At 44.3% G+C, this 26,104-nt stretch overlaps 1 long non-coding RNA gene across 1 annotated transcript in view; it reads right to left on the reverse strand.

Moving 5' to 3' along the window:
* The window catches only part of LOC115473761, a 1,161,257-nt gene that overhangs the window by 936,386 nt on the left and 198,767 nt on the right, over positions 1–26,104 (reverse strand). Inside the window, exon 2 of the long non-coding RNA XR_003942740.1 lies at positions 10,377–10,382. This is a non-coding gene — a long non-coding RNA (uncharacterized LOC115473761). The remainder of the gene's footprint in view (positions 1–10,376; positions 10,383–26,104) is intronic.

The following is a 26,104-nucleotide window of genomic DNA, read 5'->3' on the forward strand; positions in this document are numbered from 1 at the left end:
GTGCCATAGTAAGAAAATGGAAGAAGTACAAAATGACTGTCAATCGACAAAGATCTGGGGCTCCACGCAAAATCTCACCTCGTGGGGTATCCTTGATCATGAGGAAGGTTAGAAATCAGCCTACAACTACAAGGGGGGAACTTGTCAATGATCTCAAGGCAGCTGGGACCACTGTCACCACGAAAACCATTGGTAACACATTACGACATAACGGATTGCAATCCTGCAGTGCCCGCAAGGTCCCCCTGCTCCGGAAGGCACATGTGACGGCCCGTCTGAAGTTTGCCAGTGAACACCTGGATGATGCCGAGAGTGATTGGGAGAAGGTGCTGTGGTCAGATGAGACAAAATTGAGCTCTTTGGCATGAACTCAACTCGCCGTGTTTGGAGGAAGAGAAATGCTGCCTATGACCCAAAGAACACCGTCCCCACTGTCAAGCATGGAGGTGGAAATGTTATGTTTTGGGGGTGTTTCTCTGCTAAGGGCACAGGACTACTTCACCGCATCAATGGGAGAATGGATGGGGCCATGTACCGTACAATTCTGAGTGACAACCTCCTTCCCTCCGCCAGGGCCTTAAAAATGGGTCGTGGCTGGGTCTTCCAGCACGACAATGACCCAAAACATACAGCCAAGGCAACAAAGGAGTGGCTCAGGAAGAAGCACATTAGGGTCATGGAGTGGCCTAGCCAGTCACCAGACCTTAATCCCATTGAAAACTTATGGAGGGAGCTGAAGCTGCGAGTTGCCAAGCGACAGCCCAGAACTCTTAATGATTTAGAGATGATCTGCAAAGAGGAGTGGACCAAAATTCCTCCTGACATGTGTGCAAACCTCATCATCAACTACAGAAGACGTCTGACCGCTGTGCTTGCCAACAAGGGTTTTGCCACCAAGTATTAGGTCTTGTTTGCCAGAGGGATTAAATACTTATTTCCCTCTGCAGAATGCAAATAAATTCATATACTTTCCACAATGTGATTTTCCGGATTTAATTTGTGATGTGCTATCTCTCACTGTTACCAATAACCTACCCTTCAATTATGGGCTGCTCATGTCTTTGTCAGTGGGCAAACTTACAAAATCAGCAAGGGATCAAATACTTATTTCCCCCACTGTATATATATATATATATATATATATATAGAGCGCCTGAAAATTCCACGCGGAAAAAAAAATATGCCTAGGTATATTCTCTATAGTATGCCTAAATTTTATGGAATAGGCTTAAATTTCAACGCTTATATAGAATTATGCCTAGAGCCTCTCCACGTCACCAAATTTAGTTGTGGACATTTACAACATCTTTTACTTGGTGTAAATCCAGCGCAGAGTGGGTGTGTTCTATAATAAGTCGCATACGTTTTAGAAACACCCAGTCCCCACCCATGACCACACCCCCTTTTCAACTATGCAATTTATGTGCATCACGTTACAGAATACGCTTAGTGAGCTGTGTGTGTAGATCTTAATTAAAGCCAACTAGTGCTTGATAATTGCTTGTTTACATCCAATTAACAGCGCTGGTTAACTAGTTAAACAATTAAGTTATGTGCAGTACTATAGAATAGGCTTCTATTTCCGCACAGAAGTTAAGGCGCAATACATAGAATCCCTGGGAAAGTGTGTATTTGTGTGTGTGTGTGTGTGTTTGTCTGTGGTGGGGGCAGTGCATGGGGTGGAGTAAGGCAGGGTGTGTGTAAATGTATGGGGTGAAGGAGTAGTATTGTGGGGCATGGGATATGGAGGGGGTGATACGTGTGTATGTGAAGCAGGGGCGTAGCCAGACCTCGGCAGGAGGGGGACCAGACCTCGGCAGGAGGAGGACCAGAGCCCAGGGGGGCACTGTTTAGCCGCCTCCCCCGGCAGCCAACCCCCCCACCGCAAAATGCAACCCCCCCCCCCACCGCCGCAAGCGCAACCCCCCACCCCCGCCCGCCCCAGGTACCTTGTTTGCTGGCGGGGTCCCCAAACCCCGCCAGCCGAAGAATCTTCTTCAGCGCCGGTTGACTCCGGCGCCTTCATTGTGTGATCATCTGTTTCTGATGCCTTACATCCTGCACGGGGCAGGATGTAAGGCGTCAGAAAGAGATGATCCTACAACAAAGGCGCCAGAGTTGATCGGCGCTGAAGAAGACCCCTACCCAAAATGGAGGGTTGTGCCTGAAGTGGGAATCGAACTCAGTTCCTCAAGACCAAAGTCCAACACCCTAACCACTAGGCCACTCCTCCACTGTACATTTGAGTATATTCCCTCTGATTCCTATCAAGTATACTTAGTAGTATATTGTGGTCTACCATGTTGAATGCGCTAGACATGTCGAATTGAAGTAGGAGACTGGAGAGATAAGACTTATGCTCTGTATTTGAAAGGTATTAATCCGCAAACAAACCTTTTCCGGAGATGGGAAGGCGGTAGAACGAGAGGGCATCAAATGAGATTGAAGGGAGGCAGACTCAAGAAGAATGTCAGGAAGTATTTTTTCACGGAGAGGGTGGTGGATGCTTGGAATGCCCTCCCGCGGGAGGTGGTGGAGATGAAAACGGTAACGGAATTCAAACATGCTTGGGATAAACAAAGGAATCCTGTGCGGAAGGAAGGGATCCTCAGGAGCTTAGCCTAGAATGGGTGGCAGAGCTGGTGGTTGGGAGGCGGGGCTAGTGCTGGGCAGACTTATACGGTCTGTGCTGGGGCTGGTGGTTGGGCGGCGGGGATAGTGCTGGGCAGACTTATACGGTCTGTGCCAGAGCCGATGGTGGGAGGCAGGGATAGTGCTGGGCAGACTTATAGGGTCTGTGCCAGAGCTGGTGGTTGGGAGGCGGGGTTGGTGGTTGGGAGGCGGGGATAGTGCTGGGCAGTCTTATACACTCTGTGCCAGAGCTGGTGGTGGGAGGTGGGGTTGGTGGTTGAGAGGCGGGGATAGTGCTGGGCAGACTTATACGGTCTGTGCCAGAGCTGGTGGTGGGAGGCAGGGATAGTGCTGGGCAGACTTATACAGTCTGTGCCAGAGCTGGTGGTGGGAGGTGGGGTTGGTGGTTGGGAGGCAAAGATAGTGCTGGGCAGACTTATAGGGTCTGTGCCAGAGCTGGTGGTTGGGAGGCGGGGTTGGTGGTTGGGAGGCGGGGATAGTGCTGGGCAGACTTATACGGTCTGTGCCAGAGCCGGTGGTGGGAGGCAGGGATAGTGCTGGGCAGACTTATACGGTCTGTGCACTGAAGAGAACAGTACAAATAAAAAAGTAGCACATATGAATTTATCTTCTTGGGCAGACTGGATGGACCGTGCAGGTCTTTTTCTGCCGTCATCTACTATGTAACTATGTAACTATGTATTTCTTTTTAATCCTTATTTTCTGTATTGTATCTGCATACCTCTTAATCAATATTTTCCTAATCAAACTTCTTTTCTTGCTGTCCTAAATTTAATCCTCATATGGGGACTTTTTTTATGGCCTGCTGCCATGACAAGTCTTCCCCAAAAGGTTGAGCTCAGTCTTAACCAAGGTGGAACCAGGATGCTGGCACCAACTTTTAATAAACATGTACTGTACAGTAGCTTTTCAACCGTCACCGAGCGACATACGAGTGAGGTATCTTTGAAGGACACTAACAGAAACAGAGAGGATAGGGAACCCGAGAGGAAGGATGCAACAAAGGCTAAAATAATCCAGGTGCCTTTAACTAAGAGCAGATGAGCTTGAAGGATTCCAAATCATCCCTGTAGGGAGGTTTTACAAAAGCAACCAAAAAACATGTCTGAAGTAGAAAGAATTTGGCTCCTCAGAGACATGGTGGAAGGAGACTAACCAATGAGACAATGTGAATCCAGGGTACATATTATATCACAATGATTAGGGTGGATCAAATTGATGAAGGGGTGCTGCTGTATTTCAAAGATGGCATAGATTCAATCAGGATAAAACAAAACGCACTGTAGAATTGTAATGGTTAGAAAATCCATATGTGATGGGAAAGTGTATAGCGGTCAGATATTCCGACAATCTCCCAGTCGGAAGGAACAGACAGAGGATGGAATTTTAATGGAAATTAAGGACACTAATAAATCTGGCAACACAAAAACAATGGGTGATTTCAATTCCCTAATATTAACCAGATAAAAGTCACTTCGGGACATGCTAAGGAGGTTTGTAACGACATTTTTCAACTGAAGAAAAACTCTGGAATGAGGGGGCCTACGATAAAGTTAAGAGGTAACAGGCTTAGTACTCTAAGAAAGAATTATTTCACAGAAAGGGTGGTGGAGGCATGGAATGGCCTCCCGGTGGAGGTTGTGGAGTCTAGGACGGTGTCAGAATTTAAGAAGGAATGGGATAAGCATGTGGGATTGCTTAGGACAAGGAAGGGTGAGGGGTTACAGAGGTTGGGCAGACTGGATGGGCCATTTGGCCTTTATCTGCTGTCACGTTTCTATGATTTAAAACAAGATTTGCTGGCATACAGCCTGTTATAATATACAGGAGAAACAGTCATCCACATTCTGGTAATGCAACTTACTCCTCACCGGCCTCCCACTTAGCCATCTATCCCCCCTTCAATCTGTTCAGAACTCTGCTGCACGTCTCATATTCCGCCAGAACCGATATACTCATATCACCCCTCTCCTCAGGTCACTTCACTGGCTTCCGATCAGATACCGCATTCAATTCAAGCTTCTCCTTCTTACCTACAAATGCACTCGGTCTGCTGCCCCTCACTATCTTTCTACCCTCATCTGCCCTTACGTTCCCGCCCGTAACCTCCGTTCACAGGACAAATCCCTCCTCTCTGTACCCTTCTCCACCACCGCCAACTCCAGGCTCCACTCATTCTGCCTCGCCTCACCCTATGCTTGGAACAACCTTCCTGAGCCCTTACGCCAAGCCTCCTCCCTGCCCATCTTCAAGACTTTGCTTAAAGCCCACGTCTTCAATGCTGCGTTCGGCACCTAACCCTTACCGTTCAGTGAATCCAGACTGCCCCAATTTGACTGCCCCTATCGGACCGACCGTTCACTTGTCTATTAGATTGTAAGCTCTTTGAGCAGGGACTGTCTCTCTTTGTTAAATTGTACAGCGCTGCGTAACCCTAGTAGCGCTCTAGAAATGTTAAGTAGTAGTAGTAGTATTACATATGCCTTGCCTCACCCCATGCCTGGAACAATCTTCCTTCACCCATACGCCATGCCCCTTCCCTACCCATCTTCAAATCTCTGCTTAAAGCTCACCTCTTCAATGCTGCCTTCGGCGCCTAACCACACGAGATATATAAAATACCCCAATCTATCCACCCTATCAGACTAACTGTTCACTTGTCCTCTAGATTGTTCACTTGTCTTTAGATTGTTTTCTTGTCTTTTAGATTGTAAGCTCTTTGAGCAGGGACTGTCCTATGTTTAAATTGTACAGCGCTGCGTAACCCTAGTAGCGCTTTAGAAATGCTAGTTAGTAGTAGTAGTACATATAGCAGTGATTTAACCAGAGCTGAGATTGTGATGTCATAATGCCTCATTCCACCAATGCCTAACAGCCAACCTCATCAGTGATGTCACAATGGCTTGATTGTCCTATATTTGTCTCATCTATTAGATTGTAAGCTCTTTGAGCAGGGACTGTCTCTCTTTGTTAAATTGTACAGCGCTGCGTAACCCTAGTAGCGCTCTAGAAATGTTAAGTAGTAGTAGTAGTATTACATATAGCAGTGATTTAACCAGAGCTGACATTGTGATGTCATAATGCCTCATTCCACCAATGCCTAAGAGCCAACCTCATCAGTGATGTCACAATGGCTTGATTGTCCTATATTTGTCTCACTCTTATCTATTAGATTGTAAGCTCTTTGAGCAGGGACTGTCTCTCTTTGTTAAATTGTACAGCGCTGCGTAACCCTAGTAGCGCTCTAGAAATGTTAAGTAGTAGTAGTAGTAATGTCCATCATGAACATCCATTTTACAAGCTGAAACATCCAAATTATGAACGGGGCAAAACAAGGGACATGAAGGTTAATGTGACAGCACAACAAAATGCTGATATGCCAAACACTTTACTGCTGAGGTCCTTACAACAACTGTATAGCCAGATTCTAGAGTTGTCATGGTGTGGTTTCAAAACTTTGTCCACAGAGATTTACATACCAGTGTTGTCATGGGTCCATACCTCCCTCCATCCTACTTATGAAATACTCTCTTCTTAAATGATGTATAATTATTATTATTATTATTTGTTGCATTTGTATCCCACCTTTTCTCCCCTTTTTGCAGGCTCAATGTGGCTTACATGGTACCATAATCGGTGTTAACCAATTTCGGTATGAACAAACGCAAGTTGCGATTAATATCAAGGTGATATTATGGTAGAATGAGATACATGTAACGTGTAACTCTTAAATTAAATAATATTTATTCATCTTAGAAGTTGGCTCTCCAATAGAATGTCGGCATAGGAGAACTTATCATCCGACATGGCGCACGTTTCGCTAAAAAAGCTTTTCCAAGGATGGCTCCTCAAGATAAAAAATCCAATGAATAAGATCCCAAATCTCTCCAATAAATATAAGCTGCCATCTTGGCTGTATTAATCTGAGTCGGCAAGATGAGCGCTGGCTATTAATAGGTAAGATTTTTTTTGTAGATTAATGTTTCAAGTATGGGCCTGTGAGTATGAGTGGAGTGGAACGAATAGACAGGAATCGCTTGTTTACTCTTTCCAAAAATACTAGGACTAGGGGACACGCAATGAAGCTACAAAGTAGTAAATTTAAAACAAATCGGAGAAAATATTTCTTCACTCAATGTGTAATTAAACTCTGGGATTCGTTGCCAGAGAATGTAGTATAAAAGCGGTTAGCTTAGCGGGGCTTTTAAAAAGTTTGGATGGCTTCCTAAAGGAAAAGTCCGTAGACCATTATTAAAATGGACTTGGCGAAAATCCACTGCTTATTTCTAGGGTAAGCAGCATAAAATGTATTGTACTGTCTTGGGATCTTGCCAGGTACTTGTGACCTGGTTTGGCCACTGTTGCAAACAGGATGCTGGGCTTGATGGACCCTCGGTCTGTCCCAGTATGGCAATACTTATGTACTTATGAAGAAATCCACACCTACGCACACAGATGTCACATTTACAATACACAGAAGTTAGATTGGCAGTATATCTAGGTGTACATAGACGACATGAGAGAGAGGTCCCTCCGGCATTCTCTGCTCATTATCTTACCCTTTGTGCTTCAGGGCATACAGGGATTTGTTGTTCAGAGCCTGTAACAGGGCAGAACTAGGACTTATCAGATCGGCCTTACCAGAAATGGCATCAGTTGACAAACCTAGATATGTCAAAGCCATGAAAAATCACATTTTTCTGGCCCAAGTCTCAACTGTTACACTGTAGGTTCCTTGCCTTTATCTAGTAACCACGCTTAATATTGTTATTGGAGAGGTAGCTAGTAAAATTAAACAACACTGACATAGCCGTTCCAGAACACGGAGCAAACACAGTTTCAGACACTTCAAATCTATCGAGCCAGTCCTTACAAGGAAATGGCTGGGGAGTTCCTGGAGACAGACTGGCAGAAATGTCAACGCTGAAGCTTATTAGCCATAACGTAAGTCCAAAATCCAATGGGCTTCATGCTTTGTTTGCCTGTACCTTCACAACACTGATTCAGTGAATCCAAACCAGAGCATACGACTTCAGAAGGCTCTCACAAACATGGTGCGGGGAAAACATGCGAGGGAAAGCCACCTGTATTGAAAAAAAGAGCAAGGGTCAGGCATGAAGCCACGAGAAATGAAGAGGGCAATGGCGTAGCTACATGGGGCCACGGGGGACACAGGGAGGGAAGGCCCGAAGGGAGGCGATCTGCCGCTGCACTTTCACACGGCGGTGAGGCGCTGCCAATTTGAATGCAGGGGACCGGTGGCAAACGTTGCATTACATAAAAACTCTTGCATACCGCACATACCTTTTACAGCTCAGAGAGGTTAACAATAAAATAATCCAGGTACACCTGGGAACTTACAAATCATGTACAATACACGTAACAACTAAGCAGAAAACACATATTTCTGAACGAGATGTTTAAAGTGATGGAAGCCCCCCCGGGTGGCAGAGCAAGGTATTGCAATGATGTTATGAAGTTGTCACGGTGTTTTCCCAGATAAACTCTACACCAACTGGGGAGTTTAACAATAAAAATAAGTTTTATTTTAAACATTTAAACAATTTAATAACAGCATTTACCCATTTTATTCTACACTGCACTCAGGTCACCATCATCAAGAATCAGAATCGGGCGTACCTACTACACTACCTGTATGGACTAAAAAATGAAACCTATTCTCTAGCCATTATATCATACTAGTAAAAGAGGCCTGTTTCTGGACCAAATGAAACGGGCACTAGCAAGGTTTTCCTCCCCAACACCCCCCCCCCCCCCTTCTCCCTCCCTCCCTCCCTACGTACCTACCGACCCCTTGGTCGTTCAGATGCCATTGCTCCACGCACTGTACGCCATTGCTCCGCCCTCAGTGTGTGACACCATTGCCCCGCCCTCGACGTCATCACGTTTGACGCGAGGGCGGGGCCCGGCGACTTGGCGATTTCGGTGGCTTCACCATCACGAACCCTTCGAACCTGTCTTGAAGGAAGTGACGTCAGTGGCTTGGCTTCACTGACGTCAGTGTCTTCAGAACGCTGAGGGTGAGTTTTATTATATAGGATAATAATGTTGTATCAAGATAACTTTTAATTTATTTTCACTAGCTACCCAAAAGAAAAGCTAATTTAATATCCCTAAACTAGCCCTCCTTTTTAAAGAAAATGAACTTTTCAAATGCTGGCATACTTTGATTAGCTCTTCAACACTGCCAATCAATTTTTAAAGTGATTATTTTGTAGAAAATACACTTCCCAATCATTCGCTTCTCTTCAAGACAGCTAAAGCAAACACAACACAAGACTGAGAAGCAGTCTTCAGTTTTACTGGAGAGAAGTTACAGTCATCACATCTGTATTTCTCTGCCACATTTTTTTCACACTCACAGGACAGAAGTCCAAGAAATTTAAAACACAGCCAGGATCAGATCTCAACTGCAGTCAAAACACATTTCTTGCCTGTATTTAGCTCTTTAAATCATCAAATGTTCAAAATATAAACATACTCTCTCTCACACTCATACAAACGTACCATCTTGAGCCCAAAAACCACGCAGGGCTCAGATCTTTTAACTAAAACACTCACAATTCTCACACTCGCAAAGTACCATTGCTATTTTAATATTCAATTTTAAACTTAGACAAGCCAGCACACTCTCAGTCGTCCGTCCTGCATCAGATCACCCTCCCAAGTGCTGCACCGGACAGTTTAGAACTGTGTCAAGGACTCCCTGCCCCGAGTCTGCCACTAGTCCCCAACGAGACCCTAGCAGCCAACGAATCAACTAAATGCATCCTTGCTCTACTCCAAACTTTCCATATTTAAATTAAACAACACATATTTTTCCATCCACATACCTTCTTTTACAAAATCATGGCTTTATTCTTTAATTTTAATCCAGCACATGATCGCTACATGGCTCTGCCTCGAGCTGACTTCATTCTGCCTTCTCCCGCCATCACTGGCTCTTCAAAGCGCATGAGCACACATCGAATCAGGCCCGTGGTCTCCCAAGGCCCTAAACTCTCTCTACCAGGGTCCAGATCTGTTGCAAAGCTATCCGGACTGCCTGATGTGTTCACCACAGCTCCAAAACCACAGCTCTGGCCCAAGCCTACAAGACTCCTGTACGCCTGCGTGAATGTAGTCATCGCCATGCAACCACGGTGACGTCAGACGCCGGCAGGGGGAAACCCGGACACGCCTCCTCTGTCTGCACAGCTCCCATCAATCTCCACCACCGACGGACCACAGCAACACTTACAGTGGCCGCCACCGGACACGTCTTGAACCGTGGCTATATCAGCTTGCTTCCCTGACTGGTGCACCTCAACAGCGACCTCCCTGAGCCCTTTTTTTTTTTTAACGCACCAGATTACAGTGATTTTGTGGAATTTTTTAAAAGTCCAGTTTCACTCTTATACTTTCCGGAAGGGAATCTGACGTCTTTGTTACTTGATATTCCATCATCTGCACCCAACTGGATTTCTATCTGAAAAGCTATTAACTCTGTTACATATAATGGAGCCTGACCATAAAGAATTTAAAAAACCAATACACACAGATCAAAAATGGCTCTTGCTTCTAGGTAAAGTGTTATTCTCTCAAACGAATGGCTGTGTTTTCTACAATCTGTCATTTCATTAGGGACTCTTTTACTAAAGCTTTACACGCGCTAACCAGGGGCGTATCTGCGTGGGGCCACAGGGGCCTGGTCCCCCGCAGACTTTGCCCTGGACCCCCCTACCGCCGTCAACCCTCCCCGCTGCCGTTGTTTACCTTTGCTGGCGGGGGACCCCAACCCCCCACCAGCCGAGGTCCGCTTGCCGCCTTTAAAGATATTTCTTCAGCTGGCGGGGGACCCCAACCCCCGCCAGCTGACCCGACGTCTTTAAAGTTCTTTTCGGCCTCCGCGCCTGTGCTGTAGTTGACTGTTCAATCCAGTTCGGAGTCTGACGTCCCAGCACGGGGGAGGGTTGACGGCGGGGGGGAGGGTGGAGAGTCGTTGGTGGGGAGGTTCTGGCAATGGCGGCGGGGGGGTCGTTGGGGGGGGGGCTAAAATGTGCCCCCTCTCTCTGGCTCTGGCCCCCTCTACCACCAGAGTCCAGATACGCCCCTGGCGCTAACAGAATTAGCACGTGGTAAATGCTACGAAGAATGTATAAAATGGGCTTTTTAGCATTTAATGCACACTAACAGAATTAACGCACGCTAAGCTTTAGTAAAAGGGCCTCTTAGTAACTTCTTATGACCGTCCACATACAATACGTTACAATAGGTCTAATTGTGACAACAACAATATTTGAGTCAGAAGCTTAAATTGCTTGAACTCAAAGTACTTTTAATATGTCTAAGTCATCTAAGAATCCAGAAGATGTACCTGGGCTTCCAATAACAGGGTATTATCCAAATTAAGTACATAAGTATTGCCATACTGGGAAAGACAAAAGGTCCATCGAGCCCAGCATCCTGTTTCCAACAGTGGCCAATCCAGGTCACAAATACCCGGCAAGACCCCAAAAATGTACAAAACATTTTATACTGCTTATCCCAGAAATAGTGGATTTTCCCCAAGTCCATTTAATAACGGTCTATAGCCAAATCTTTTTTAAACTCTGCTAAGCTAACCGCCTTTACCACATTCTCTGGCAACGAATTCCAGAGTTTAATTACCCGTTGAGTGAAGAAAAATTTTCTCCGATTCGTTTTAAATTTACTACATTGTAGCTTCATCGCATGCCCCCTAGTCCTAGTATTTTTGGAAAGCGTGAACAGACGCTTCACATCTACCCGTTCAACTCCACTCATTATTTTATAGACCTCTATCATATCTCCCCTCAGCCGCCTTTTCTCCAAGCTGAAGAGCCCTAGCCGCTTTAGCCTTTCCTCATAGGGAAGTCATCCCATCCCCCAAATTAACCCCCACCTTTTTAAAGAACGATTCCAATTTAAATGTATCGGTGTTGATTTTTTAAGAAGCTCTAGTCTTATTTTGGATGTCTGAAAACTGGCATTTAGACATCCATATTGCATGGACGTTCAAATTGTTGGAATGTAATTGTATTTTACATGCATTGCCTGTCACCTATTATTTCTCTGTGATTACTCTGTGACCTCTGATGTGAATTACTTAGAGAGGTCACACAGCTATGCAACTTCCTGTGGGGGTTAGATGCAGCAGATGCAGCACATGGAGCACATGGAGCTCATGATCTCTCCTAACCTGAGAGGATCTATGGTGGTGTGAGCATCCATTACCATCTAAGCACATGGAAGGAGCTGATAATACAAATGTATAGTAATATGTATATATAAGCCTGTCTGATAATAATCTAACTGCAAACTGTGAGTAAACAGATGTTTTGTTACTTCAACTTTAAAGTGACTCAGCAGTGAATTATTCTGGGGTGAATGAGAGAGAGATGAAGAAAGAAATTAACATTTCTAAAGCTGAAGCTGTGTGTACTAAAATCTGCTAATTATTTACTACAAATAATCCAACAAAAGGGTTATGGGCCCAGGGTCCAGGAATTGAAAAAGAAGAGAAATATTACCAGGCAGAAAAAAAGGCCACATTTTTCTCTTAAGTTTTAAAGGAAAGATTCAGTCTGTCTCTCTCTCCCCCCACACAGCAGACAGAAGGCTAAGAAAATGGCTGAGGGAAGAAATTCACCATTGTTCTATTCTCTCAAGGTGCCTAGATTAACTGAGTTTAATTATCAGCAGTGGGAATTAAGATTCATATGTTTCCTTCGAGCAAAAAGATTAGATATATGCTTAGACCAAGACAGAACAGCTGAAAATATGGCTGAATGGGACAATGCAAACTATTATGTGAAGTGCATGCTTTTGGAAGCTCTCTCAGAGAAACAAGCCATATTAGTGGAGGGAAAAGATACACCAAAGGACATTTTATATAAACTGAGAACTATGTATGCAACTACATATGCAAAGCAGCAACCAATTTGGTTGGCAGAGTTGAATGAAACCAAATTAAGGGATAAAAGTAAATGTAATGATCACATTATGTATCTTATGTCTTCATTTCAAAAGCTAGAACTTTCTGGAATTCCCATGTGTGATGCATTGAAAAGAGCATTTCTTTTTACCTCACTATCAAAGAAGTTTGATGTTTTTAGGTCTGTAAATGAGGCCATTGAAGGGCAATCTTTTGAACAGGCAACATCAAAACTAAGGCAGGAATGCATAATAAATGATTCTGAGGAGATGTGTTCTCAAAGCAAGTCAGAGAGAAATGAAACAAATTTCTTGGCAAAGAACAGAGGAAGGCGGAGCTATGGGAAAACTCCACCCAAGGGCAAGCTGATTTGCTACTCATGTGGAAAGGAGGGACATGTATCTAAATGGTGTAAGGAAACACAAAACACTCCCTCTAGCTCACCTAAGCCAATGGAACTAAAGAATTTTCAAACCAGGAAATGTATGAAGGACAAAGATAAACACAAGGGCTTTCTAATGGCAGAAAAATCTTTGACTATGGTAAATAATAATTCAAATGAAAGTACTTGGATTTTGGATTCGGGGAGCACATGCCATTTAACCAATTGTAAGAATTTCTTTCAGGAAATGTGTCCAGAAGAAGGTATTCTTAAAACTGCAAACGCAGGGACTGCTAAGATCCAAGCAAGAGGTATTGGATTCTTAAAATGCAAAGTGTCTAATGAAGTTAAAGAAATTCCTGTAAGTGATGTCTTGTATATTCCCCAAGCAGTTTGCAATATGCTTAGTGTATCTACATTAGATAAGAAGGGATTTGTGATTCATTTTGAAAACAGTAAGTGCACAATCTCTAAAATGATGAAGTGTATGCTGAAGCTTTTATGCATAATGATGTTTATAAGCTGAACATTTCAGGTGAAGCCTCACATATGGCGCAAGTAAGGAAGAATGCTGGTAAAATGGAGAAATGCATAGACTGTGTTACTCAAAAAGGTGTGAGACCCTCATTTCCTGCATACACAGGAAATAGGAGTAATAAAGTGCTGGACTTAATACACAGTGACTTATGTGGACCGTTTAATATCCCATCATTGGGAAATAACAGATTTGTGCTGATATTCTTGGATGATTTCTCTAGATACTGTGTGGCCTATTTGCTGAAAGAAAAAAGTCAAGTCACAGACATGCTGAAGAAATACGTAGCCATGGTGAGCAACAAATTTGAAAGAAAACCAAAGGTTCTTCAGACCGACAATGGTGGTGAGTTCATTTCACAAAGCATGCGCACATTTCTAGAACAAGAAGGCATTCAACATATCACAACAGTAGCTTATACACCAGAGCAAAATTCTGTTGCAGAGAGAAAATTTAGGTCACTTGTGGAAATGACCAGATGTATGCTGTCAGATAGCAATCTCCCTAAAAGACTATGGGGGGAAGCCATTCTCACAGCAGTGTACCTACAAAACAGAATGCCAACTAAAGGCGCTGAGCGCACACCACATGAGACATGGCATGGTAGGAAGCCAAACCTGTCACACATAAGAACATTTGGAAGTACAGCATATGCTCATGTACCAAAGCAAAGAAGGCATAAGCTGGATTCCACAACAGAAAGGGGCATTTTAGTTGGCTATGCTCCAGGACACAAAGGATATAGAATTTTGAATCTGAAAACTGGCATTGTTGGCATAAGACATGTTACATATTTTGATGAAAACAAAAGGGTTGATAAAGGCTGGATTATCCCAGATGAGCCTTATCATCCAGAATATGAAACTAGAACAATAATAGACATGCCAGTGTATATAAATGCCATACCAAGGCAGATGTCTGAAAGCAACTCATCTGTATCTAACGAGGAACAGGCAGAGGAAGCAGACACAGAAAGAATCATTGAAGAAGACAGTACAGTTGGAGAAGGGGAATCAATTGGAGAAGGACTCTCAGATTTAGAGGATGCGGAAAGGTCAGACCAACCTGTTGTCAGACGCTCATCCAGGGAAAACAAAGGTGTTCCACCCCCAAGACTGTCTTACCTAACAAAGTCAGCAGAAGCTCAAGAGCCCTTAACATGGGATGAGATTGAGAAAATGCCAGCAGAAGAAGCTGCTGAATGGCATAAAGCTGCACAAGAAGAAATTGATGCATTGGATAAAAATAATACTTGGATTCTTACAAAATTACCTCCTGGCAAGAAAGCTATAGGATGCAAATGGGTATTCAAGTTAAAAAGGAATGCACAAGGAAAAGTGGAAAGGTATAAAGCCAGATTAGTCGCAAAGGGATATCTTCAAAAATATGGAGAAGATTTTGATGAAGTGTTTGCACCTGTAGTGAAACACACGACAATAAGAACACTTCTGAGCATTGCAGTCTCAAAAGGCATGCAAGTCAAACACATTGATGTGAAAACAGCGTTTCTTCATGGAGAAATAACTGAAGATTTGTACATGGAACAACCAACAGGTTTCATAAATACAAAACAAAGACAGCTAGTGTGTAAATTAAACAAAGGTCTTTATGGATTAAAGCAAAGTGCAGAATGTTGGAATGAAAAATTGCATGTAATATTGGCAAATTTAGGATTTAAGCAAGGTGAAGCAGATAAATGCTTGTACACTAGGTGCACAAATGGACAATATGCATACATTTTAGCTTTTGTTGATGATCTGCTCATTGCAAGCAAAAGTGAGCAAGAGTACAAGGACATTGTAAAATGTTTAAACCTCAATGTTGAGATAAAAGAACTGGGTAATGTGTCATACTATCTTGGTATAGAAATTGAGAAACAAAATGATGGTTCTTATCTTCTAAGCCAGAAGCAGAAAATAAATGAGCTTATTGAAAGTTTAGGTATGCAAGATGCCCAAGTTGTAAGCACTCCCATGATCACTGATTTTCTGAAGGATGAAACAGTAAGAGAACCTTTACCAGATAACATCCAATATAGATCAGCCATAGGTAAGCTTTTATATCTAGCTACCACATACAGGGCTGATATAGCAAATGCAGTAGGAATTTTGAGCAGAAGGGTCAGCTCACCTACCAAATCAGATTGGACTGCAGTTAAAAGGATGGTAAGGTATTTAAAGGGTACCATTGATTGTAAATTAAAGATTTCAGCCAATAGTAATCCAAAACTAATATGTTACTGTGATTCAGATTGGGCAGGGGATCATTCTGATTATAAATCCACAAGTGGATATGTGTTTATGTATGGAAATGTACAAATTTCATGGGCCAGTCATAAACAAAGTATTGTGAGTCTGTCTTCTACAGAAGCTGAATATGTGGCTGTATCGGAAGCGTGCAGAGAACTGATGTGGATTGAAAAACTTATGCTGGATTTCGGAATAGCTGAAAAGAGACCAATCCAGATAATGGAAGATAATCAGAGCTGCATCCGACTGTCACAGAATGACAAGGTTCAGTCACGCACCAAGCACATCGCAACGAAATACCACAACGTGCGAGAGTTGGCGAAAGAAGGGGTCATCAGTCTACACTATTGTCACACCAGTGAGATGACAGCTGACATCATGACCAAACCGTTATCCAGAGAACATTTTGTGAATCTGCGTATAAAGCTTGGACTTTGTATGAATAAATAATTGCATGACAGTTATGCATGAGAAGGGGTTTGTTGGAATGTAATTGTATTTTACATGCATTGCCTGTCACCTATTATTTCTCTGTGATTACTCTGTGACCTCTGATGTGAATTACTTAGAGAGGTCACACAGCTATGCAACTTCCTGTGGGGGTTAGATGCAGCAGATGCAGCACATGGAGCACATGGAGCTCATGATCTCTCCTAACCTGAGAGGATCTATGGTGGTGTGAGCATCCATTACCATCTAAGCACATGGAAGGAGCTGATAATACAAATGTATAGTAATATGTATATATAAGCCTGTCTGATAATAATCTAACTGCAAACTGTGAGTAAACAGATGTTTTGTTACTTCAACTTTAAAGTGACTCAGCAGTGAATTATTCTGGGGTGAATGAGAGAGAGATGAAGAAAGAAATTAACATTTCTAAAGCTGAAGCTGTGTGTACTAAAATCTGCTAATTATTTACTACAAATAATCCAACACAAATCCCAATTTTACAGTGACAGGATATGGAAATCTAACAGTGCCATGTGGTTGGGGTTCCTTGAGCAAGCTGGGATGGGTGGGTGTGCCATGGAGGTGGAGATCTCTGAAGCAAGATATATATGTGATGGGGGAATAATGAGAAGTGGAATGGAATTTGATATACCACCGCTCTGTGGTTACAATCAAAGCGGTTTATATATTATATACAGGCACTTATTTTGTACCTGGGGCAATGGAGAGAACTGACTTGCGCAGAGTCACAAGGAGCTTCAATGGGAATTGAACCCAATTCCCTAGGTTCGATTCCCACTGACAGAGATTTGGTCTGTAGTATGTTTTTCCCATCCAATAGCAAATAGAGAGTAGTGGTCCACAGCTCAAGTCTTGTGAAGGTAGAGCCCTCCCTGGTCTTAGGGCACAAGACAGAGAATTATTCAGAAGCACAGGTGTTGCTACAGGATTGCAAGTGTCACCCTTTGCCACCCTAGCTCCACCATGTTTGTAGTTCGGGGGGAAAGAAGAACAAGGTACCTCACTCCCGGTCTAACATCTCCCCTACCTATCTCCTCACAGAAGACGTCACCTTTCTATCATATGCCCCCCTCCCTGCCCATCTTCAAATCCTTGCTCAAAGCCCACCTCTTCAATGTCGCCTTCGGCACCTAACCACTACACCTCTATTCAGAAAATCTTGACTGCCCCAACTCGATATTCCGTCCTTTAGATTGTAAGCTCCTCTGAGCAGGGACTGTCCTTCTTTGTTAAACTGTACAGTGCTGCGTAACCCTAGTAGCGCTTTAGAAATGTCAAGTAGTAGTAGTAGATGACATCTTTCTATTCTACCAGTGAAAGGAACCTCAGACACACTCCAGAGCTCTATCAAGCAATACATCACCTATATTGACAGATGGACTTCTAGTCACTTCTTAAGCCTGAACAAAGAAGACTAAGATCACCTGGTTCGGGGACAACATATCAACCAAACCTTTGCCTCCGGCGAAAGCCTACAATTCAAGGGATGTTCCAGAGATCTTGGCCTAGTGGTTAGGGTGGTGGACTTTGGTCCTGAGGAACTGAGTTTGATTCCCACTTCAGGCACAGGCAGCTCCCTGTGTCTCTGGGCAAGTCACTTAACCCTCCATTGCCCCATGTAAGCTGCATTGAGCCTGCCATGAGTGGGAAAGCGCGGGGTACAAATGTAACAAAAATTAAATAGATACTATTGGAGATTCTACATGGAATGTTGCTAGTATTAGAGATTCTATGTGGAATGTTGCTAGTATTAGAGATTCTACGTGGAATGTTGCTACTATTGGAGATTCTACATGGAATGTTGCTATTCCACTAGCAACATTCCATGTAGAAGGCTGCGCAGGCTTCTGTTTCTGTGAGTCTGACGTCCTGCACGTACGTGCAGGACGTCAGACTCACAGAAGCAGAAGCCTGCGCGGCCACATTGGTGATCTGCAAGGGCCGACTTCTACATGGAATGTTGCTAGTGGAATAGCAACATTCCATGTAGAATCTCAAATAGTAGCAACAGTGGAGGAGTGGCCTAGTGGTGGACTTTGGTCCTGGGGAACTGAGGAACTGAGTTCGATTCCCACTTCAGGCACAGCTAGCTCCTTGTGACTCTGGGCAAGTCACTTAACCCTCCATTGCCCCATGTAAGCTGCATTGAGCCTGCCATGAGTGGGAAAGCGCGGGGTACAAATGTAACAAAAATTAAATAGATACTATTGGAGATTCTACATGGAATGTTGCTACTATTGGAGATTCTACATGGAATGTTGCTATTCCACTAGCAACATTCCATGTAGAAGCCTGCGCGGCCACATTGGTGATCTGCAAGGGCCGACTTCTACATGGAATGTTGCTAGTGGAATAGCAACATTCCATGTAGAATCTCAAATAGTAGCAACAGTGGAGGAGTGGCCTAGTGGTGGACTTTGGTCCTGGGGAACTGAGGAACTGAGTTCGATTCCCACTTCAGGCACAGGCAGCTCCTTGTGACTCTGGGCAAGTCACTTAACCCTCCATTGCCCCATGTAAGCCGCATTGAGCCTGCCATGAGTGGGAAAGCGCGGGGTACAAATGTAACAAAAAAAAAATCATCCTAGACTCCACCAGGGAATTACTTTTTGTGTCAGAGGGAGGGCTTAGAGGGCCTAGAGGTTCACTGGACCTCCAGCCCCCCCCCCCCCCCCGTTCCCTCGTGTCTGGGGGTCCCCAGGTGTCACTGTCCGAAGGAGGGTGTGGGGGCTTGGGGGGACATAGGGGGAGTACCAAGGGGGTCCTACAGGCCTCCAGCTCTGGAATGTTTGACAGGTCTGGCTTTTTGACAGTCCAGACCTGTCAAACAAGTGCAGGAGGATTGTGCCTGAGCGCATGCCCAGGCACAATCCTCCTGCGCTTTCCCCCGATGATCAATGCCAGCAGCGTGCCTAAATTTGCATGTTATTAGCATTGATCATTGGGAAGTTAATTCCCCCCGCACTGTTCCGGTGCTATTTTTGAAAAGCGCGGGGAATTGATCATCGGGTCCTAGGTTCCAAAGCCACTTTTTTCTCCCCTGATTTTGCAACAGGAAAAAGCTCCTTACGTCCATCTCCATCTTGACATGTCCTGTATCTCCGTATCAGCCAGTAGTTCGTAGACTAGACAGATATTTACAATGAGTCACATTCAAACCTTCTGTGCTAAGAGTCCAGCTGTAGGGAGTGTCCCTGAGGAAGGATTTAGGGGGGGGGGGGAGGGGGGGCATCTCGTCTTTGCACGAAGGTATACAACCAGTGCTGCATGTGCTTTTCTTGTCTAGAAGGCCTCTCTGATTTTTCCAGAACATCTGGTCTTCAAGAAATGTCCGCCGTCTTGTGTTTCATTCTGTTTTCCTGAATACTGTACATTCCCAGGAAGGAAAAGGAGGAGGGAGCAGAACATCAGCTGTGGTGCATGTCATGAAGTAACTCATTACACATTGCTAACTCTTGCCAGCTAGCTGCTGTGGGGAAAAGAGACAGGACAGAGGCTCTGATGGTGAATTGTGTCCTACATGGTTTTCAAAGCGCAGCCAGAAAATAAACTGTTTGGCTTGCTCTTCTTTCATGTGAAATAAGTTTGGCCAAGAAGCAGACTAAACTGAAATGCTATCCCAGAAGTATACTGAGCTCAACTACAGCACTGTATACCCTAATCAAGCCAGTCCCATCAGGGTTTCAGGATATCCACAATGAATATGCATGACATGAGATAGATTTGCATGAATTGCATGCCCTGACTCCATGGTATGTAGGTCTATCTCATGCATATTCATTGTGGATATCCTGAAACCCAGACGGGACTATGGTGTGTGTTTCAAGGACTGGGTTCACTGCCCTAAAGTATGAGAAACAAAACTTTAAAGAAAAGTTGTTTCCTTTGCAATGTGAGTCTTCCAGTCAAGAGTGCCACTAAATCCCTCAATGAGCCTATTAAAGAGTTACACTGAGCCCAGTGGCGTTCCTATGGGGGCTGACACCCAGGGCGGATTGCCGATGCGCCCCGCCCCACCCCCCGGCGAAAGAACCCCCACCCCCCCCCCCCGGGTGCACGCTGCTGGCATGAAAACGAAGAGCCGACAGGCGCGCGGCACCCCCCCCCAACGGCGTGCACCCGGGGCGGACCGCCCCCCCCCCCCTTGGTACGCCACTGACTGAGCCAATAGGGCCACCTTACAGGCTAAGCAGGGCGAGAGGGTTAATGGTTAACACAGTGGGCACAGAAACCGGAGAACTGAGTTTGATTCCCACTGGGTCTCCTTGTGATCCTGGGCAAGTCACTTAGGGGTCCCTAAGATGTGGTAAAGAGTGGCCTTTGCACGCCCTTACACGGGTTCTTCATGCACGCTAAGGCCGTTTTTACCGCAGCTGCACAGATGGCTTTGTTCTATTTTTTTGTACTAATGGCCATCCATGCCTTTGTCATTAGCGCTCGGTGATGACAAAAAATTAGTGCGTGTTTACGTGGAGGGGCATAATCGAATGGGGACGACCATCTCTAAGGACGTCCCCGCGAAGGGGCGGGGAAACCCGAATTATCGAAACAAGATAGGCGCCTAACTTTCGTTTCGATAATACGGTCGGGGATGCCAAATCTCAACATTTAGGTCAACCTTAGAGATGGTCATCCCCGGTTTTCAGCCATAATGGAAACCGAGGACGCCCATCTGAGAAACGACCAAATCCAAGCCATTTGGTCATGGGAAGAGCCAGCAGTTGTAGTGCTGGTCCCCATGACATGCCAAGACACCAACCGGGCACCCTAGGGGGCACTGCAGTGGACTTCACATATTGCTCCCAGGTGCATAGCTCCCTTACCTTGTGTGCTGAGCCCCCCAAAACCTACTCCCCACAACTGTACACCATTACCATAACCCTAAGGGGTGAAGGGGGGGAACCTACATGTGGGCACAGTCGGTTTTGGGTGGGTTTTGAAGGGCTCACATTTACCAGCACAAGTGTAACAGGTAGGGGGGGATGGGCCTGGGTCTGCCTGCCTGAAGTGCACTGCACCCACTAAAACTGCTCCAGGGACCTGCATACTGCTGTCATGGAGCTGAGATGGATGTCCTCGGTTTCCATTATCGCCGAACACCGGGGACAACCATCTCTAAGGTCGATGTAAATGTTGAGATTTGGGCGTCCCCGACCATATTATCAAAACAAAAGATGGATGTCCATCTTGTTTAGATAATAGCGGTTTCCCCGCCCCTTCGCCGGGACATCCTGAGGAAAACTTGGGCACCCCGTTCGATTATGCCCCTCCACAGGCCACATAGTACTTAACACAGTAATTCGTTAATGTATGCTAAATCCATGAGTACACCTTATTAAAAGGACCAAACAGATTGTGAGCCCACTAGGGACAAAGAAAAGTATCTGCATGTAGGGATAGATCGCACCTAAAAAACTGGCACCAAAAAACACTCGCTTCAGCAGTATTCTATAAGCCACGCCTAAAGTTCGGCACGGTTTATAGAATAAACGTTTAAATGGAGAACACGGTGCAAATGCCCACACCTAAATTTACGCGTGGAGCACCTATATATTGTAATTATGAGCGTAACTCAAAACCACGTCCCCGTTCCGCCCTGAAACGCCATGACCCTCTCAGTTCCACACCCTCTTTTTTGGACCACACGTAAACTTTAGGTGTGGATCCTGCGCCTAACTTTCCACACATTAGTCACACTTAAATCTAATTAGGGCCAGTAGTTGCAATTATTGGCACCAATTGGGAATGCGCCTAAACGTGCGTGCGCAATTTTTGGTGGCCTTTATAGAATCAGGGGGATAATGGCTTATAGTTAATGAAACTTGATATACCGCGCTTTCTGACAAGCACAACAGAGCGGTGTACATCAAAACAATATTTAAGTAGAAAGAAAGGAATGCCAATTAATAGACATGACAGAAACTAATAAAGAAAAAAAAATAAAAGTAAACGACTTTGGTTTTACTACAATATAAGAAAGTAAGAGTAGCCATACTGGGTCGGACCAATGGTCCATCTAGCACAGTATCCTGTTTCCAACAGTGGCCAATCCAAGTCACAAGAACCTGGAAGAAACCCAGTTAGCATTCCATGCTACCAATCCTGGGGTGAGCAATGGCTTCCCCCATATCCATCACAATAACAGACTATGGATGTTTCCTCCAGAAACTTGTCCAAACCTTTTTTTAAACCCAGATATGCTAACCACTGTTTCCACATCCTCTGGCAAAGAGTTCCAGAGCCTGACTATTCGTTGAGTGAGAAAAAATATTTCCCCCTATTTGTTTTAAAAATATTTTCATGTAACTTCCTCGAGCGTCCCCTATGAATCGAGTAAAAAGTCAATTTACTTCTACTCATTCTACACCACTCAGGATTTTGTAGACCTCAATCATATCTCCCTCGTCTCTTTTCCAAGCTGAAGAGCCCGTAACCTCTTTAGCCTTTCCTCATATGAGAGGAGTTCCATCCCCTTTATCATTTTGGTCACTCTTATTTGAACCTTTTCTAATTCCGCTATATCTTTTCTAAGATACAGCAGCCAGAACTGAACAAAATACTCAAGGTACGGTCACACCATGGAGCGATACCTAGTAACATAGTAAATGACGGCAGAAAAAGACCTGCATGGTCCATCCAGTCTGTCCAACAAGATAAACTCATATGTGCTACTTTTTGTGTTTACCTTACCTTGATTTGTATCTGTCCTTTTCAGGGCACAGACCGTGTAAGTCTGCCCAGCACTATCCCCGCCTCCCAACCACCAGCCCCGCCTCCCACCACCGGTTCTGGCACAGACCGAATAAGTCTGCCCAGCACTATCCCCGCCTCCCAACCACCAGCCCCGCCTCCCACCACCGGCTCTGGCACAGACCGTATAAGTCTGCCCAGCACTATCCCAGCCTCCCAACCACCAGTCCCGTCTCCCACCACCGGCTCTGGCACAGACCGTATAAGTCTGCCCAGCACTATCCCCGCCTCCCACCACAGGCTCTGCCACCCAATCTCGGCTAAGCTCCTTAGGATCCATTCCTTCTGAACAGGATTCCTTTACGTTTATCCCACACGTGTTTGAATTCTGTTACCGTTTTCATTTCCACCACCTCCCGCGGGAGGGCATTCCAAGCATCCACTACTCTCTCCATGAAAAAATACTTCCTGACATTTTTCTTGAGTCTGCCCCAGAGGTGTTATAATATTTTCGGTCTTATTCACCATCCCTTTCCTAATAATTCCTAGCATCCTGTTTGCTTTTTCGGCCGCCGCCACACACTGAGCAAAAGATTTCAGCATATTATCTAAAACGACACCTAGATCTCTTTCTTGAGTGCTGACCCACAAGGTGGACCCTAGCATCAGGTGACTATGATTAAAATTATTCTTTCCAATGTGCATCACCTTCCATTTGTCCACATTAGATTTCATCTGCCATTTGGATGCCCAGTCTTCCAATTTCCTAAGGTCTTCCTGCAATATTTCACAGTCCGCACGTGTTTTAACAACCTTGAATAGTTTTGTGTCATCTGCAAATTGAATCACCTCACTCATCGTTCCGATTTCCATATTCATTTATAAATATGTCAAATAGCACCAGTCCCAGTACTGACCTCCACGGTTCACCCTCCTCCACTGAGAGAAATGACCATTTAACCCTACCCTCTGTTTTATGTCCAATAACCAATTCCTAATCCACACCAGAACCTTGCCTCCGATCCCATGACTCTTTACCCTTGACCTCCTAAAGTACCCCAGAGAGATGTATTAAGCCCCAAATCACAGAAGTGACTATAACTGAATGTACCTCATCATGGAAGAAGGCATTTCAGCTTGGCATTTCATGTCTCTTTAAATGTGTACCTATCTATAAAATGTACTCATGCTTTGTGATTAGTAACTACATTTTGGAAATACGCTTTCACCTTTTTAGGACTGGATATTTTTTTTTCCAAGTTAAAAAAAAAGCATTCCTTCAAGATGAGGTCAACTAAAATCAACACATAATCCCAGACTGATTCATAACAACAGATATGCTGTGGAATGTTGAACTGGAATGTGATATCACTACAGGTCAAGCCCCCATCACTGCTTGGACATCACCTACAGTGACATCACTTCCTGTCTCAAAATTCCACAAGAATGGAATTACAAGCAGTACCTTGTCCTTGATCAATTAGATAAGCAAGGATGTCTCATGCTTACAATGGTAGAATGGCTAATGGCTTCCAGTCAGAGGTCTCCCCATTCATCACTGTCTCAGCTCAGATTTCCATCTCTGTGTTACCCTATTTATCTCCAAGGCTCTCCAAATGCAATGATGGCTCCTCTGTACCCAGGAGACTATAAACAGCTATAATTCAATCAATAAGTACACCTGCCATGTAATATTCTCTTTGTAAACATGCTGTTGGGAGTTTATCTCAGCCAGCACTAGAATCACAGTTGTGAGGTGATTAAATTTGCAGATGACACAAAACAATTCAAGGTTGATAAAACACATGCGGACTGTGAAAAATTGCAGGAAGACCTTAGGAAACTGGAAGACCGGGCGTCCAAATGGCAGATGAAATTTAATGTGGACCAATGCAAAGTGATGCATATTGGGAAGAACAATCCAAATCATAGTAACCTTGATGCTTGGGGGGTCAGCACCCAAGAAAAAGATCTAGGTGTCGTAGATAATACACTGAAACCTTCTGCGCAGTGTACGGCAGTGACCAAAAAAGCAAACAGGATGCTAGGAATTAAGAAACTCCAGACAGCCCAGAACACCGCAGCCAGATTGATATTCGGAAAGGCGAAATATGAATGTGCCAGACCCCTAAGAGCAAAACTGCACTGGCTCCCACTGAAGGATCGAACTGCATTCAAGATTTGTACCCTGGTTCATAAAATTCTTTACGGAGATGCCCCATCATACATGTCAGACCTAACGGACTTACCAGAGAGAAACAACAAAAGTTCATCACGCACTTGCTTAAAGCTTCACTACCCCAGCCGCAGAGGACTTAAATACAAATCTATACATACATCTAGCTTCTCATACATCTGCACACAACTATGGAATGAATTACCGATTGCCATAACAACAACACACGACTTGACAACCTTCCGAAAATTACTGAAGACTTACTTATTCACAAAGACATACAAAAAAGATCCCCATAACGTTTTGACTCCCAAATTACTCCAAAAGCAACTATTATGGAAATCTACTAATTTGTTTATTTTATTACATCCTCATTACTGAATGTTACTACTGAATATTATATCTTGTCCTGATATCATTATGTCATGTTCTATCTGTTTATCCACTTCTAGTCCTACATGATATGCCTATGCACCTTTATTTGTAATAATTCTGAAATTATTATTCCGTTAAGATGATTTCTATGATATTCTTATGCACCTTATGTGCTTTATATTCTGAAATTCTTATTCTATTAATGTGAATGTCATTGTAACATTTTGTAAGCGACATTGAGCCTGCAAATAGGTGGGAAAATGTGGGATACAAGTGCAGCAAATAAATAAATAAATTAGGAAAGGGATGGAAAAATAAGACAGAGAATACTATAATGCCTCTGTATCGCTCCAAGGTATGACCTCACCTAGGGACCCTTTTATTAAGCTGAAGTAAAAGGGGCCCTGCGCTACTGGTGAAGGCCATTTTTGCAGCGGGTAAAAAGCCCAAAAAAGAAATGGCCATGCAGTAATTTTGTACTTGCTGCGTGACCATTTCGGAGGGGAGCAATTACCACCCAGCCATTGAGGTGGCAGAAAGGGCTCCTGTGCTAACCTAGCGGTAACCCTCCCCCCCCCCCCCCCCCCCCCGTGGAAATGTTTTTCAAATATTTCCG

The sequence above is a fragment of the Microcaecilia unicolor genome, chromosome 7 (assembly GCF_901765095.1).
Source record: "Microcaecilia unicolor chromosome 7, aMicUni1.1, whole genome shotgun sequence".
In the NCBI taxonomy this organism is placed as follows: domain Eukaryota; kingdom Metazoa; phylum Chordata; class Amphibia; order Gymnophiona; family Siphonopidae; genus Microcaecilia; species Microcaecilia unicolor.